The 13,340-nt window shown below is 46.1% G+C and overlaps 1 protein-coding gene across 1 annotated transcript in view; it reads right to left on the reverse strand.

Annotated features, from left to right (window-relative positions):
- The window catches only part of RNF146 (ring finger protein 146), a 20,325-nt gene extending 14,238 nt beyond the window's left edge, over window positions 1-6,087 (reverse strand). Inside the window, exon 1 of the mRNA XM_015424799.1 lies at window positions 5,954-6,087. The gene's annotated coding sequence lies outside the window, so the exon portion shown is untranslated. The remainder of the gene's footprint in view (window positions 1-5,953) is intronic.
- Window positions 6,088-13,340: the final 7,253 nt, after the last annotated feature.

A 13,340-nucleotide genomic window follows, 5' to 3' on the forward strand; every position in this document is an offset into this window, starting at 1 on the left:
GGGGGAGAGTGAGCTCTCTGTTGGCAGAAATAAGTATCCGCACAACCCGCCCCCTATTGGAATTAGATATATAGATATGGAGCGGAGTTCCATCAGTGGCTATTAGCCACAAGGTATAGATAGGAACTCTCGGGCTGGGGCTCTTCTCTTCTTCTATTCTTGGTGCTGGGGGTGGGGCAACAGTGGGAGGGCTTCTAGTGTCCTGGCCCCACTGCTGGACCTTCTGATGGCACCTGGTATTTTTGGCCACTGTGTGACAGAGTGTTGGATTGGATAGGCCATTGACCTGATCCAACATTGGCTTCTCTTATGTTCTTATACTGCTCTGAGACTCCTTTGGGTAGTGAAGGGTGGGGTATAAATCCAATCTCTTCTTCTTCTTTCAGCCTAACCTACCTCACAGGGTTGTTGTGCATATCAAAAGGGGGAGAAGAGAATGATGTGAGCTCCTTTGGTCCACTGCAGAGAAAGACAGTACTTTTCCTAGGTAGAGGCTGCAGGGAGGGGGGAGATGGAAAGCTTTAGTCAGAGGGACAGATGACAGTACACTGATGGTTGGCTTAGAAGGAGATAGGGTTGCCACCTCCAGGTTGGGAAATTCCTGGAGATTTGAGGGGTGGAGCCTGGAGAGGGTAGGGTTTGAGTAGGGATGGGACTTCAGACAGGTACAATGCCATAGACTCCACCCTTCAAACCAGCAATTTCCTCCTGGGGAATCACTGTTGCCAATCTCCAGGTAAGGGCTGGAGATCACTCAAAATTACAACTGCTCTTCAGATGGCAGAGATCAGTTCCCCTGGAGAAAACAGTGGACTCTGTGTCATTATATCCTGCTGGGGTCACCACATCAAATTGATGCTGAGCACCCAAGACTGGAGCACCTGCCGAGAGCCTCTTTCCAGAGCCGTATTTATTTCCACAATGGGCCTTATTCCTAGTACCTTTATAAACCAGATAAAATCTTATTAGAATTTACTATTTTAAAAATACATTTTAAAATCATACTAAATTCATACCTCACAGGGATATACAAACATAAGCTTGACTTGCGTAGCCTACCGTTGTTTCACTCAGCACCAACCACCTTCCCCTCTTTGAAGTCCTTTAATGAGCTCAGAGAGCTTGGGGGAGCAGTTATAGAGAAGGTATGAGAAAGACTTCTACTGTTTTCCTGCAACACAATGCTGGGGTGGGAACACGGGGATTAAGCTCAAATGGAGTAGGCTGGTCAGAGGAAAGAGCTGGCTCCCCCCCCCCCCACACACACACCTTCTTACTTCCAAGCTGGAGAAGTTGGCAGTAGAGCCATTAGTAGTATGATAATGAAGGGAACACAAGAGACAGGAAGAGTAAGCTACTGGCATATAAATCACAGAGACCTGATCAAACAGTTCTAGCCCTCGGCCTTCACTACCCAGTGTATCTCTACTGAGAGGGTTTGGGTGGGGGGAAGCTCTCACTTTTAACAAGAACCATTCTTGGAAAGGGATAGGCATGCTTTACAGAGCAGTTATGCTTGAGACACAGATATGCTAAAGACTTTGGGGGGCTCTGAAGGAGACCTATATTGCTACAGGGTCTGAAAAGAGGTGACCAGCCAGATGGAGAAAGAAGGGTAACCTGAGATGAACAGTCTAAATGTTTTAGACTGAGGAAAAGAGGACTGTGTTTGTTTATCTATACCTCACTTTTCTCCCCAGTGGCAATCCAAAGTGCCTTACAACATTCACCTCTGCTATCCTCCATTTTATCATCACAACAACCTGGTGAGGTAGATTAGTCTGAGAGTGTATCATTGGGCCAATGCCATCCAGCAAGCTTTGATGGCAGAACGGGGATTCAAATTTGGTCTCCTAGATCCTAATCTGACATTCTAACCACTATAAGACACTGGCTGTTACATCTACTTCCTTTTCCTATTCTCAGATGCTGCAGCCTTTTGTTGTTCAACTGTACACTTTTACTTGTAGCCACTGAATGTTTAGATACTTAAAGGCAAAATTTTATCTCCCCCCACCCCGAAATTGGAGTTATTTGGTCTTTGCAAACCATGGTCTTTGATAAGGATGAGCTAAAGCATAAGGTTTGCAAACTAACAAGCAGGAATAGTCTGCCTAATTGGGAATCCACGTTGCCTGAAGTATGGATGAAATTCTGATTTCTGTACAAGAGAGTCTCACTGTGGGCACTAATTTTATCAGTGGCCTGCTGGTGGCAATAGAGAATAAAGCCTCTTTGTGAAAAGCTAGAGAGGTGTACTCCCCAGTGGCAGCTTGAGGCCAGAGTCAACTAAGTAAATCTCTCGTTCTTCATCATAAAAACAAAGGTCTGGAGAGTCATTTTAACAACTCACCAACAAAGAAGCTTTATGACAATATTCATCCACTGGGGTGGGAAAGAGGCACAGAAGAGCAAGAGGATTTAGGAATAGTAAGAACAGGTTCTTGGTGAAGTTCATTTGCAAAGGTCCTGAACAAATGCCTAAAGAAGATAACAGGATGGATGTGGATCAGTAAACTAAAGCTTAATCCAGAGAACATTGAGTTGGTTGAAGTCAAGGCAAGGGACATTCAGAAGTGGTTTGCCAGTGCCTGGCTTGGCATTGCAACTCTGGTATTCCTTGGCGGTCTCCCATCCAAATGCCAGGGGTGACCCTGGTTAGCTTCTGAGAACTGATGAGATCAGGCCAGCCTGGGCTATCCACTGTCTTTTAGGTGCTAGGCCAAATCCCAGGCTTTAACTGAAGGGTATCATTAGTTTTAGTTATGTTTTATAGCCTCAGCAGTCCCAGCTTTTAACTTCAGCTTTAAGAAATCAAGGGTTTTGTTTGTTTTAGGGGAAGGGGGTTTATATTTACATCTGCCAATGATAGTATGTTAAAAAGAAATTAACAGCCTGGGATACTTGATAAAGAAATAACAAGCATATCTTTCAAAATGCAAACTAGCTTTTCTAAACAAATAAAATTGATTTGTTCATTTTAACTGAGTATTCATTTTTGCCTTTCCATTTTTACAGCTACAGATCCATTCTCAAATTTTAAAGTTTTTTAAAAAATGTTTTGCACTTTTACTTTGAACAGTCTATTAACTGGATGAAACAGCTTAAATTGAAGAGACTTCTGGAGCTAGAGGCATTTTTAAAGCATTCTATAGCTTTTGTTTAGACTGAATGCATTTACAAGTACACAGCCCAATTAATTTAATACTTAGGTTAAAAGTGAGTGCCCACTCATTTCAACGGAAACAGTTTTCGGTCTCAGAATGTCCCATTCTGAACACACCCTGGATGCAGCAGTAACTTTTACACTTTAATGTGTGCCAATGGAAAGTGTCTGGTTCTATTTGGGCCATCTTTGTTCCACCATTTATAGAAAATCTTTTATGTACTTTTGTTCTGTAGATATTTATCAGCAGCCACTAGACTTTTAACAGCATTTAGTGTTCAGTGCAGCCATTTATGTATTTATGAATACATCTTAATGAAAATACAGTAGTCTGCCCTATTTCTGATGACAAATTTTGCCACTTGAAAAAAGGAGATGCATGTAAAATAATGCAACCTAACAAGAATCCACTACAAGGTTTTTAATCATGCTGCTGACATAGGTTACCCATTTGCTGTTCTTCGAATATAAATTGCTTCTGTGCTGAATCTAAAAGACTATGTCTCTGTGTTGTTACTCTGGACATCCTTGGTGGTCCTCTGGGAGACCTCTCCCAACCAAATAGTAATCAGGGCCAACTTCGCTTAGCTTCCGAGATCAGACAAGACTGGAGTAGCCAGGGCGTGTAACACAACAGTCATGAAATGGTTTGCACTGGTTGTTCTCAGTTTTGTATACAGGAGAAAAGAACACATATTGTTACATCCAAGGAGCAACAGAACTCCCTTGCCTCCCTTGGTGTTTTTACCCAAATACTCTCCTAGAAAAATCAGGAACTTGTTTTGAAACCACATGCTTCCTATTTTATAATCTGCCTTGAGTCTTAGTGAGCAAATAAAAAAAAATCTTAAAAAACAGAAGCACACGTTCTCTGTTAGAGGGGAAAACCGTCACTGCTATCACGGGCCTGACCATGCATGAGACATGTGGGGGAGTGCGGTCCTTACAAAGACGGAGCTCTTCCACCAGGCCTTCGATTAAGGAGCCGCACTATATAATTGAGGCTCTGACCCCAATATTTACACCATCATCAACATCAATACTAATATCATTATAAACACCCGGATATAACCCAGACTACGCTAACAGCTGATTGTTTGTATTGTTGGATACTGCTCATGTCCACCATCACATATGAATCATCCTAGTTCTAGCACTAGTGCTTTGTTTTATGTATATATTGTTATGATTTTAGTTAAATTTTAGTTGTGCAATATCCTATGTAAGCCGCCCTGAGCCTGCTTTGGCGGGGAGGGCGGAGTAGAAATCTAAGAGTTTCAGATCATTTAGCCTATGCTTCATTAAGAGTTTCAGATCATTTAGCCTATGCTTATTAAAAATATGGCCATTTTAATTTTCACTAGGATCCCACACATTTAGGATCATGATACAAACTGCTGCAATCAATAATCACTCTCAATCAGGAGACAATGGATTGATCTTTCATGAGCAGACTGCAATAGCCTAGGGTGAGGGAGATTGCTTTCATGCCGTGACAAGGCAAAATATATGAGATAAATATGGCTCCTTAAATCAGCTGGGCCATGTTCTGCCTAGCCTCAATAGGTGTATATCCCCAGTTGCATCTATAGAACAAGTTATTTACTCAAGTGACTCTGAAGCTAAAATGTTTCTGATTCCAGAACTTCAGGCTCCATAGGCTGTGACTGCACTGCACAAACCAAAATGGGGTGTGGGGAAATGGTGGCTTCTCAAAGTTGCAGATATTTTGGACCTCAGGGCATTTTGCAACAGAAAACAGTTATGACAAAGACCCATGACAGAACTCCTCCAATTAGACAGTAATGCTTGGAAACCAAAATGGTTTTCAAGCATAGCTCTCTATCAAATCATTTAAAACCAACAATTTAAAGCCATTAAGAGCATGACAACAAAGCATATGGTTTCTCTAAGATTTTTTAAAAGTGGTTATTCATCCAGAATTTTTTGCACAAATGGCCCATTTACCATTTGAAGGTAGCAGATCAAGTGAAACAATACCTTTTTGTTCAGTCGCACCGATTACGTCTTAAAATCCTAGAAGCACGCTCCCCAATCAAAACTGTAAACAGTCGTCATGGGCCTAACAGCAAAGTTGCCCTCTCACTTTACTGCTATGTGGGACCAACGCAGCTATTACAGCGACGGTTTGCCTCCAAGTTGGGACAGACCCCATTGCTCGTTCAGCTTTCCCCCTTCCTTCGCCTTCTCCTGGGAAGGGAAGGAGGGGGCAACGCGAGATGCTTGAGACAGGAGGTGCAGCCTCGTGACAGCAAAGATGGTCACGGCGAATAACAACCAGAAGCCCCCCACGCGCACCTCCCTACAGTGTTCGGAGAAAAGGGGAGGGGACGTCGCGAGCCGGGAAGAAGCAAATGTTCTTTCCTAACAAATGACCAGTGAAGGGAGGCGGGGGCGCGCGAGAGGCCGGACACCGCCGACGACCCGGCGCCCCCCCCCTTCTCCGAGCTCGGCTCTCCATTCCGGGGACGCGGCGGCAGGCGCCGACAACGACAACATGGGGCCTTTGTTTAGGGTCTGCCGCTGCCCGGAAGAACATAGGCGCGGGGGAAGGGGCTGCGCGAAAGGCAAAAGGGAAGGGGGCAGCGATTTCTAAGCATGAGGGCGGGCGAAGAAGGCCACAGCCCCCGCCTTCCGAGCGCCGACAGACACAGGGTGGGAAGGGGAAGGGGAGGGGGCGAGGAAGACCCTCCATCCCCAAACGGCAGACTTTGGAACGAAGAACGCTGGCGGCCTCACGCGCAATTCGTTATTCCACGCACTCACCTCAGGGGCTGCACGCCACTGCCTGGTCCCCCGCGAACGGTAAAAGCCGAGGAGACACCTTCATCCGTCGTCTTGTTCGCTCTCTCCCCACCTCCCCTGCCTGGCGATTATGCTGCGCCGTCCCCCCCTCCCCCCATGCGAAGGCGCGAGCTCTGATGACGCCAGTACGCCAGGAAGGAGGGGCGGAGAAGTTGTCTGCGCACGGGCGGATCCTCGGCCCCGGGACGGGCGGGAGCTGCAGCGCCACCTTTGCGGTAAACGTGGGTAGAGCGGCTGGTTGTTGCAGCGTAAGTGGCTTTTTCGGCCCGATGCAACGAAGCGGCTCTGCAGACGGGTTCTCTGTTTCATTGGTTGGGGTTCCCTTGAGTCTAATGGGGTTAAAAGCAGAGGAATGAACGCAGGGGGCGGATTATCTTGGGGGATGTTCCCAAGGTCTGCAATAAAACAAAAACAACAACAAAACAAAAAGAAGGGAAAACACCAGCGAGCCAAGAGAAGGAGAAGAGGTTTTCTGCTGGCCATGCTAGATTTCTAAGTTCGTGGGGTTTTTGTTTTTGATGTGAAGATCCAGAGCCAGAATACTCCACCTGCCAATCTTAAATGGTGCAGTTCCGAGCCGCCGCAGGGCTTTGCCATCTCAATCTTTGAATCGGACCCTACTTGCAAGATAGGATCGTGGTTTTAATTTATACCAGTTGAATTGTGAGAGCTTTGAAATACAGTCATGACCAAGCTTCTTTCCGTGTACCTGGTGGCACTGTCTCCAAGGGACATTTTAAGGCTTGCAGTTCAACAGTTACAATTTAAACAGATTTACACCCTTCAAAGCCCAGTGCTAGTGTATTTACTTGGAAATAAAATTAAACAGGAATCTGGTGACAGTTTGAAGACTAACCAAGTGTATTCCAGCATAATTTTTTTGTGAAGTTCTGACTCAAGAAAGTTTATGCTAGACTAAGTTTGTTAGAATTTATGTGCCACTTGGACTTTGCTGCAACAGAATAACATTACCTTTCTGTAATTTACAGAAGTAAGAAATTTTTCCAAGGAAATAATGTTTGTTTCACAATGAATGTTTATCTACAGTTTGTTGTATTTTCAGACTTGTGCCAAAGCAAGAATCCAGACGTTTTTACTGCCACGTAATTATTGTGACTGAAAGAGTTTCAAAATTTCAAAACTCATTTCATATTTATTAACAAACTAGGGAGAAAGCTCGTTGTGGTAAGGAAGACAATGAGCCCTAGCGAGGCCACGATCTCCTACCTCATCCGTGGCTGTCCCTGGGCCCACCCGCTTGAGGCCTTGGCGGGCCAGGACAACGGGCCTGAGCCGTTCTCTCGGCATGGCTCTCCCTGCCCCCAGCGGCATTGGCTGCACGAGGCTAGTCGGCCTCGCCAGTCCCCTCCCCCATTTGGGGGCCCAGTGGACCAGGGTGCCCGGCCTCGCCCTTCCTGCTGGTGCAGCTCCCCGCAGTCTCAGCGGTCTTGGGAGCGTCAGACTCACTGGGCTCATCGCCCCTCCTGCCACTGGAGGCCCCGGCAGGCGAGGCCGCCCCGCTTCGTCCCCCAGCGACAGCGGCAGAGTGATCATCCTCATCCCTTCTCTCTCCCCCTCGAGCTCCTGGCATGCCAGGCCAGCCGGGTTCATCCCTTCCCTCACTGCAGCTCTTGCCACCCCCCAGCGTCAGCGCCAGAGTCACCGGAGCATCTGTCCCGTGTGTCTGAGGTGAAGTTGTCTTGTGAGTTGAGTTCCAGTGCCTGCTGCCTCTGTGGGTGGGACGTAGCCATCCCAGCCAGTGGCCAGGGACCCGTTTGTGAGTGGCAGTCCAGGTGGCCAACTGACTTTGCCGTGAATTGAATCCTGCCACCCCATAGGAGAGATGCCACCCCAAATCAGCTTTATAATATAGATAGATGTGTTTAATCCAAGGCCCGATAAAATAAGCCATTCTCTTATCATCTAAAACTGTTGCTGATTAAAACTTTGTCTGTTCAAGGTGAAACGTCTTCATATTCTGAGACAGCTTACATCCTGATTGCTCAAAGTAGATAGATATCACGAACTTGCTTAGTTGTGTGATCATTATTTGCAATGGACTAGTGAACCCTATGCTCTTCCTATGTTCCAATATTAGGTCAGAACATGACTGCACCAAGGTCAGAGCCCACCTTGGAATATGAGGAAAAGAATGCTTAATAAACATCTGTCTTTCATACTTTGCTGCCCGCTTTAGGTCATGCATTTCTGAGCTGCCATGGTTGTGTGGAGTTGCTCTGGCGCCAAACAATTCTTGTTTTAGTGCACAAGCTCAAGCAGATAATTGTGCCAGAGCACTTAAGGGTGATCCTATCTAAAGCACAGAACACCTTGTGGTAGGCTTGCACTGTTAAAGAATGAATATTTAAGAGTAACAAGTATAAATCCTTTACTAAGCTTCTGCTCTTTCAACTAAAGACATTAGCAGCATCAGCCTTTAAGCAGCCTTCATTAATTTATGTGAAGCTACTTTTATATGCATAAATGTTCCACAGTATTTCTAAGGAAAGTCTGAGAGGAGGACTGCATAAAAATCAAAACTTCAAACCTTGCATTACGAAGCAGATGTCATTGTGGTTATGCACTACTTCAGTACCAAAAATACAAGATGTAAACTAAGTTGGTTTACTATACTGTATGTTGATGAAAATTATTACTATGAAGTCAGTTACTAATCACAGGTGAAATCCTATTATGTTAGGTGGACTACAGCCAGAATGAATGGTTCTGAAACTGCTCCCTAGAGTCTCAAACTTTAATATATTCCTGTGGGGGAAAAAAACTGTGTGAAATAAGCTAAGTAGTTTGCTGTGTAGAGAACAGCAATTACTTCTGTGATTGCAGCAATATTTTTTATAACCATGAACATGGAAATGGCTTCTGGCCAATATGGACTTTTTTTTTAATTATAGAAGATTTACTTAACTTTTAACATATTTTTTTTTACAGCAGTGGAATCAGCTGCCTAGGAAGGTGGTGAGCCCCCTCACTGGCAGTCTTCAAGCAGTGGCTGGACAAACACTTGTCAGGCACGCTGCATGGAGCAGGGGCTTGGATTAGATGGTTTGTATGGCCTACCAACTCTACCAACCCCTACCAACTCTATGATTCTGTGGATTCTGCATATGTGAGAAAGTTGATGTGGAAAAAAAATAAGTAGGTGGTTCGTATGATGGTTCAACTGTCTTTTAATGCCACTGATAGAGCTTAGTTGAAACAAGATAAGAGTGCCAGTGGAAAACCACAATTATTTTTTCTATGCCACGCCTAAATATTTTGCTCGGTGCTATATGTAGGCATGAGAGTTTGCCTATCAGGGGCCCCGGTCAAACGGAGCATTAGACACGCTAGAGAGACGGAAGATAGGCGGATTTTCCGGGCGCGATCTCACCGCCACATCTGGGAAGCGTAGAGCTCCCGTGACTCACCCGAGGCTTCACTCCGAAGATGTGCTGTAAAAAATTAGTACCTCCGAGGTACTAGTTTCCGGAAAGCGCGGGGCAAGGGCGGGTGTCAGATCACGTTTCTGGTGTTAGCTCGTGGCATCCGGCGCCCGCCTATGTCCAGTCGCGAAAAGTTTTTTTTTTGTCAAGTCACCCAACGGCGCATGCAAACACTTGGGTTAAAAAAAACCACACAATCCCCGCAGCGCCGCTTCTTTGCCGTGCTGCAGGAGTGAGGTATGATCGACACCTCCCCCCAACCATGGGACGTCGGCGGGACGTTTGATCCAGCTGCCGCGCGGTAGTTCGCTCCGGGGCAAACAGCCACAATATCCGGCCCGTGTGACTGGGGCCAGGATCTTCTTTCTGTAACAGGGTCAGAAAGTTACACATCATGGAAGAAGGTTTTCCTGTAAACCAATATTTGGTCTAGCTGAGTTCGTTGCTGTTCTTTTCTCCAAAGAAATTGCACTTTTATAGCTGGTTGCTGTTCACTAAGCCTGCTGTGTACCAAAATCAGCTCTTTTGTATTTCTCACAAGCTTTTGTATTTGTCTCTCTCACAAGCTTTTGCAGTTAAGAAAACAAATACTATTCACCTTGAAATTTGTTGTTCTGGACTTTGCATACAAATAATTAATGTGAACTATACTGGAAAATAAACACATATAAGAATGATCTCTGAACGACACCTTTGTAAGGAATCGTGTGTTTGTGTGTGTCAGTTGTCAAGTTTAGATAATCAGCGTGGTCTTCTGGGAGTTCACTAATATATACTATATAATTTCTGCTAGTGAGGGGGGGGGTGTTACTCCAAAGGATAGTAGGACTGTCCATCAAAAAAGCTTGCAGGGATCATAATTGATTTTATTATTCATTATCTCAAACCTCTGCTGAAATATTTATTGGTGCTGCTCTTGTGCCCTTAACAGCAACCTAGCACCCAGATACTTAGCAGATCAAACTTTTCCTGGCATTCACTTAAGGGTGGGAAACCCTGTAGAACCACATATATTTGTTTGCTATTAAACATACGGGATTAGGGCCAGTAAAAATGTGGCAACCAATAGCAGACTGACTCAGTAAATGTAAAAGGAGAAATAGCTGCAGTAGAGCAATAGAGAACCAGTAGGAGAAAGGGAAAAGGGGAGAACTCTTGGTGACACAGCAGAGGTTTGGGCACAGTGCTGATCAGAGGTGCACCACTGTGAACATTAGGGCTCTTAACCATGTGGAAAATATGGCTTCTAGATTTAAGAACATTTTTAAAATCATTTTTTATTTCATACTAGCAGTAAAGCCCGTTGTGAAAGCAATACAAAGCTCTAGAAAGATGTGATGTGTAACAAATGCATAGGCTGGAAGCAGGTTAAGTATGTAATAGAAAGGCAAAACGTGGAAGTAAAGTCTCACATACCTTATGTTACACAATACCTGGTGTCCAAGGTCACACAGTGTGGGCCAGAAAATGCAGCACACAGGTCTCTGTGGAGTCATTTCTACAATTGGGCACTCAATTGCTCCCTCTAAACTGTGGAGTCTTGTGAGCAAAAATTCTGCTTAGCTAACCATCAACGTGCCGTTATCTGCCCCTCTGACTGCAGCTGACCTGCCTCCTGGAGATCAGTTGTAATTCTGAGTAATCTCCACCCCTCGCCTAGAGATTGGCAACAATGGTTCCCCAGAAGGAACTGTCTGGTTTGGCAGGTGGGGTCTATGGCATTGTACCTGTCTGAGGTCCCACCCCTCCTCAAACCTCACCCTCTCCAGGCTTCACCCATCAAATATCCAGGAATTTCCCAACCTTGAGGTGGCAACCCTATCTCCTTCCCAGCCAAGCATCAACCTGTCATTATCTGCCCTTCTGATTTGAGCTCTCCATCTCCTCCCTCCTGGAGATCATTTGTAATTCTGAGTGATATCCAGCCCTCACCTGGAGATTGGCAACAGTGGTTCCCCAGGAGGGAATGGCTGTTTTGGAGGGTGGAGTCTATGACATTGTACCTGTCTAAGGTCCCACCCCTCCTCAAACCTCATCCTCTCCAGGCTCCATCCCTCATATCTCCAGGAGTTTCCCACCTGGAGTTGGCAACCCTATCTCCTTCACAGCTAATCAACCTACCTTTATTTCCCCCTCACTCTTCAGCTTTCCATCCCCCCCCCACATTTCCAGCCTCCACTGTGCCCTGAAGCCCTGACCGCCATGTCACATTGGCTGTCATGGGGGGGGGGTATCTCAGCAGTGTAAAAGGACACAGAGTTCACCATTTTCTCCAGGGGAATTGATCTCTGCAATCTGGAGAGCAGTTGTAATTCTGAGTGATCTCCAGCTCTCACCTGGAAATTGGCAACAATGGTTTTCCAGGAGGAAAATTAGTCTTTCTCTGCAATGAGGACCAAAGCAGCTTACATCATTCTCCTCTCCCCCTTTTGACTTGCACAAAAACCCTGTGGGGCGGTTAGGCTGAAAGTCTGTGACTGGTCCAAAATCACCCACTCAGCTTCTACAGCAAGAACCTTGATCTCAGAGACTCTGCTCTGAAGCACTGACTGCTACGCCTAGGGTAGCCAACCTCCAGGTGGATCACCAGGTATCACAACTGAACTTCAGACAACAAATCTCTCCCCCCTCAGATAAAATAACTGCTTTGGAAGGTGGGCTTTATGGCATTCTGTTCAGCTGAGGCCTCTCCCTTCCCCAAACCCTGGCTTCCATGGACACTTCCAGAAAAGCTCCAGGAGTCTCCCTACCTGGAGCAGGCAACCTTAGACTCAGGACTGGCCCCAATGAGTTCCTCACAAAGGCCTGCGAAGGGTTTCCTTCCTTTGTCTGAACCAAGCTTGGTTGCCCACTGTGGCGAAACGGGCTCCAGTTTACAACTCAGCTGTTCGCCTCCCACCTTTGTCCCGTGGGCATATTTCACTCCTTAAATTCGCTGCCGCCACTCACTGAATTGTCACTGCCTTTTTAGAGGGACACTGAGACCCCTCTGGCCGAATCTCCCCATTTGGAGATGGAACCCCCAATCTTTGGGGGATCCCTGGAAAGTTGGCAACCCAAGGGTCTGGCCTTTCCTTGCCAGAGCAGGGGAGACTATGTGGTCAGAGCACAACACAGATTATTAGCCCAAATAAAAGAATTTATCTAACTACACAGTTATGGAGCGCACACACACATTGACTAAGACACAGCTATAGGAGTAAGCACACACTATGAACAGTGTTCCCTCTAAGCTGAGTTAGTGTGAGCTAGCTCACAGTTTTACAGCCTCCGGCTCACACATTTTTGTCCTGGCTCAGGAAGGATGGCTCCAGAGAAAACTAATTTATGCAGTAGCCAAATCGCTCACTCACAACTTTCATGTCAGGAACTCACAAAGTAGAATTTTTGCTGCTACCTGCTCTAGCCTCTCTCTCTCTGGCCCAAGAGAGCAGGGAAACTTCCATTCATTCCCCAGTCCATCCGACTGTGGAGTGGCTGAATTTCTGCTGCCTCCCAGGGTTCCCCCACATCTCTGGCTTGTGGCCTGATAGCCTGGTCAGCACAGGCAGCAGGAGCCTTTCCTAACCTCCTGTAGGATGAAGACAGCCTCCTCCCTGGATGGGCTAAAGTCTATATTGATGCCACCCCGCGTATTGGGACAGTCCCTGTTTTCCCGCCCTTTTCTGCCTTGAGGCAGCTGGGAACTGTAGTCCAGCAGATGAGGAAGCCCCATTCAACCCAGTGAGTGATACCCCTACAGGCCCCTCTCAGGAACTACAGCTCAATTAAACCTTATGGTGGAACATTTTAAACAAACAACCACAGACAGCAGCCATGTTACAAACACAGGTAACTGTCATTTCGTTACACCTACCAACAGCCACTGAGGGAAAAGTTACTCCCACACAGTAGGCAAGCAGGAG

This window comes from Gekko japonicus, unplaced genomic scaffold (genome assembly GCF_001447785.1).
Source record: "Gekko japonicus isolate JY-2015 unplaced genomic scaffold, Gekko_japonicus_V1.1 scaffold907, whole genome shotgun sequence".
NCBI classification, from domain to species: Eukaryota; Metazoa; Chordata; class Lepidosauria; order Squamata; family Gekkonidae; genus Gekko; species Gekko japonicus.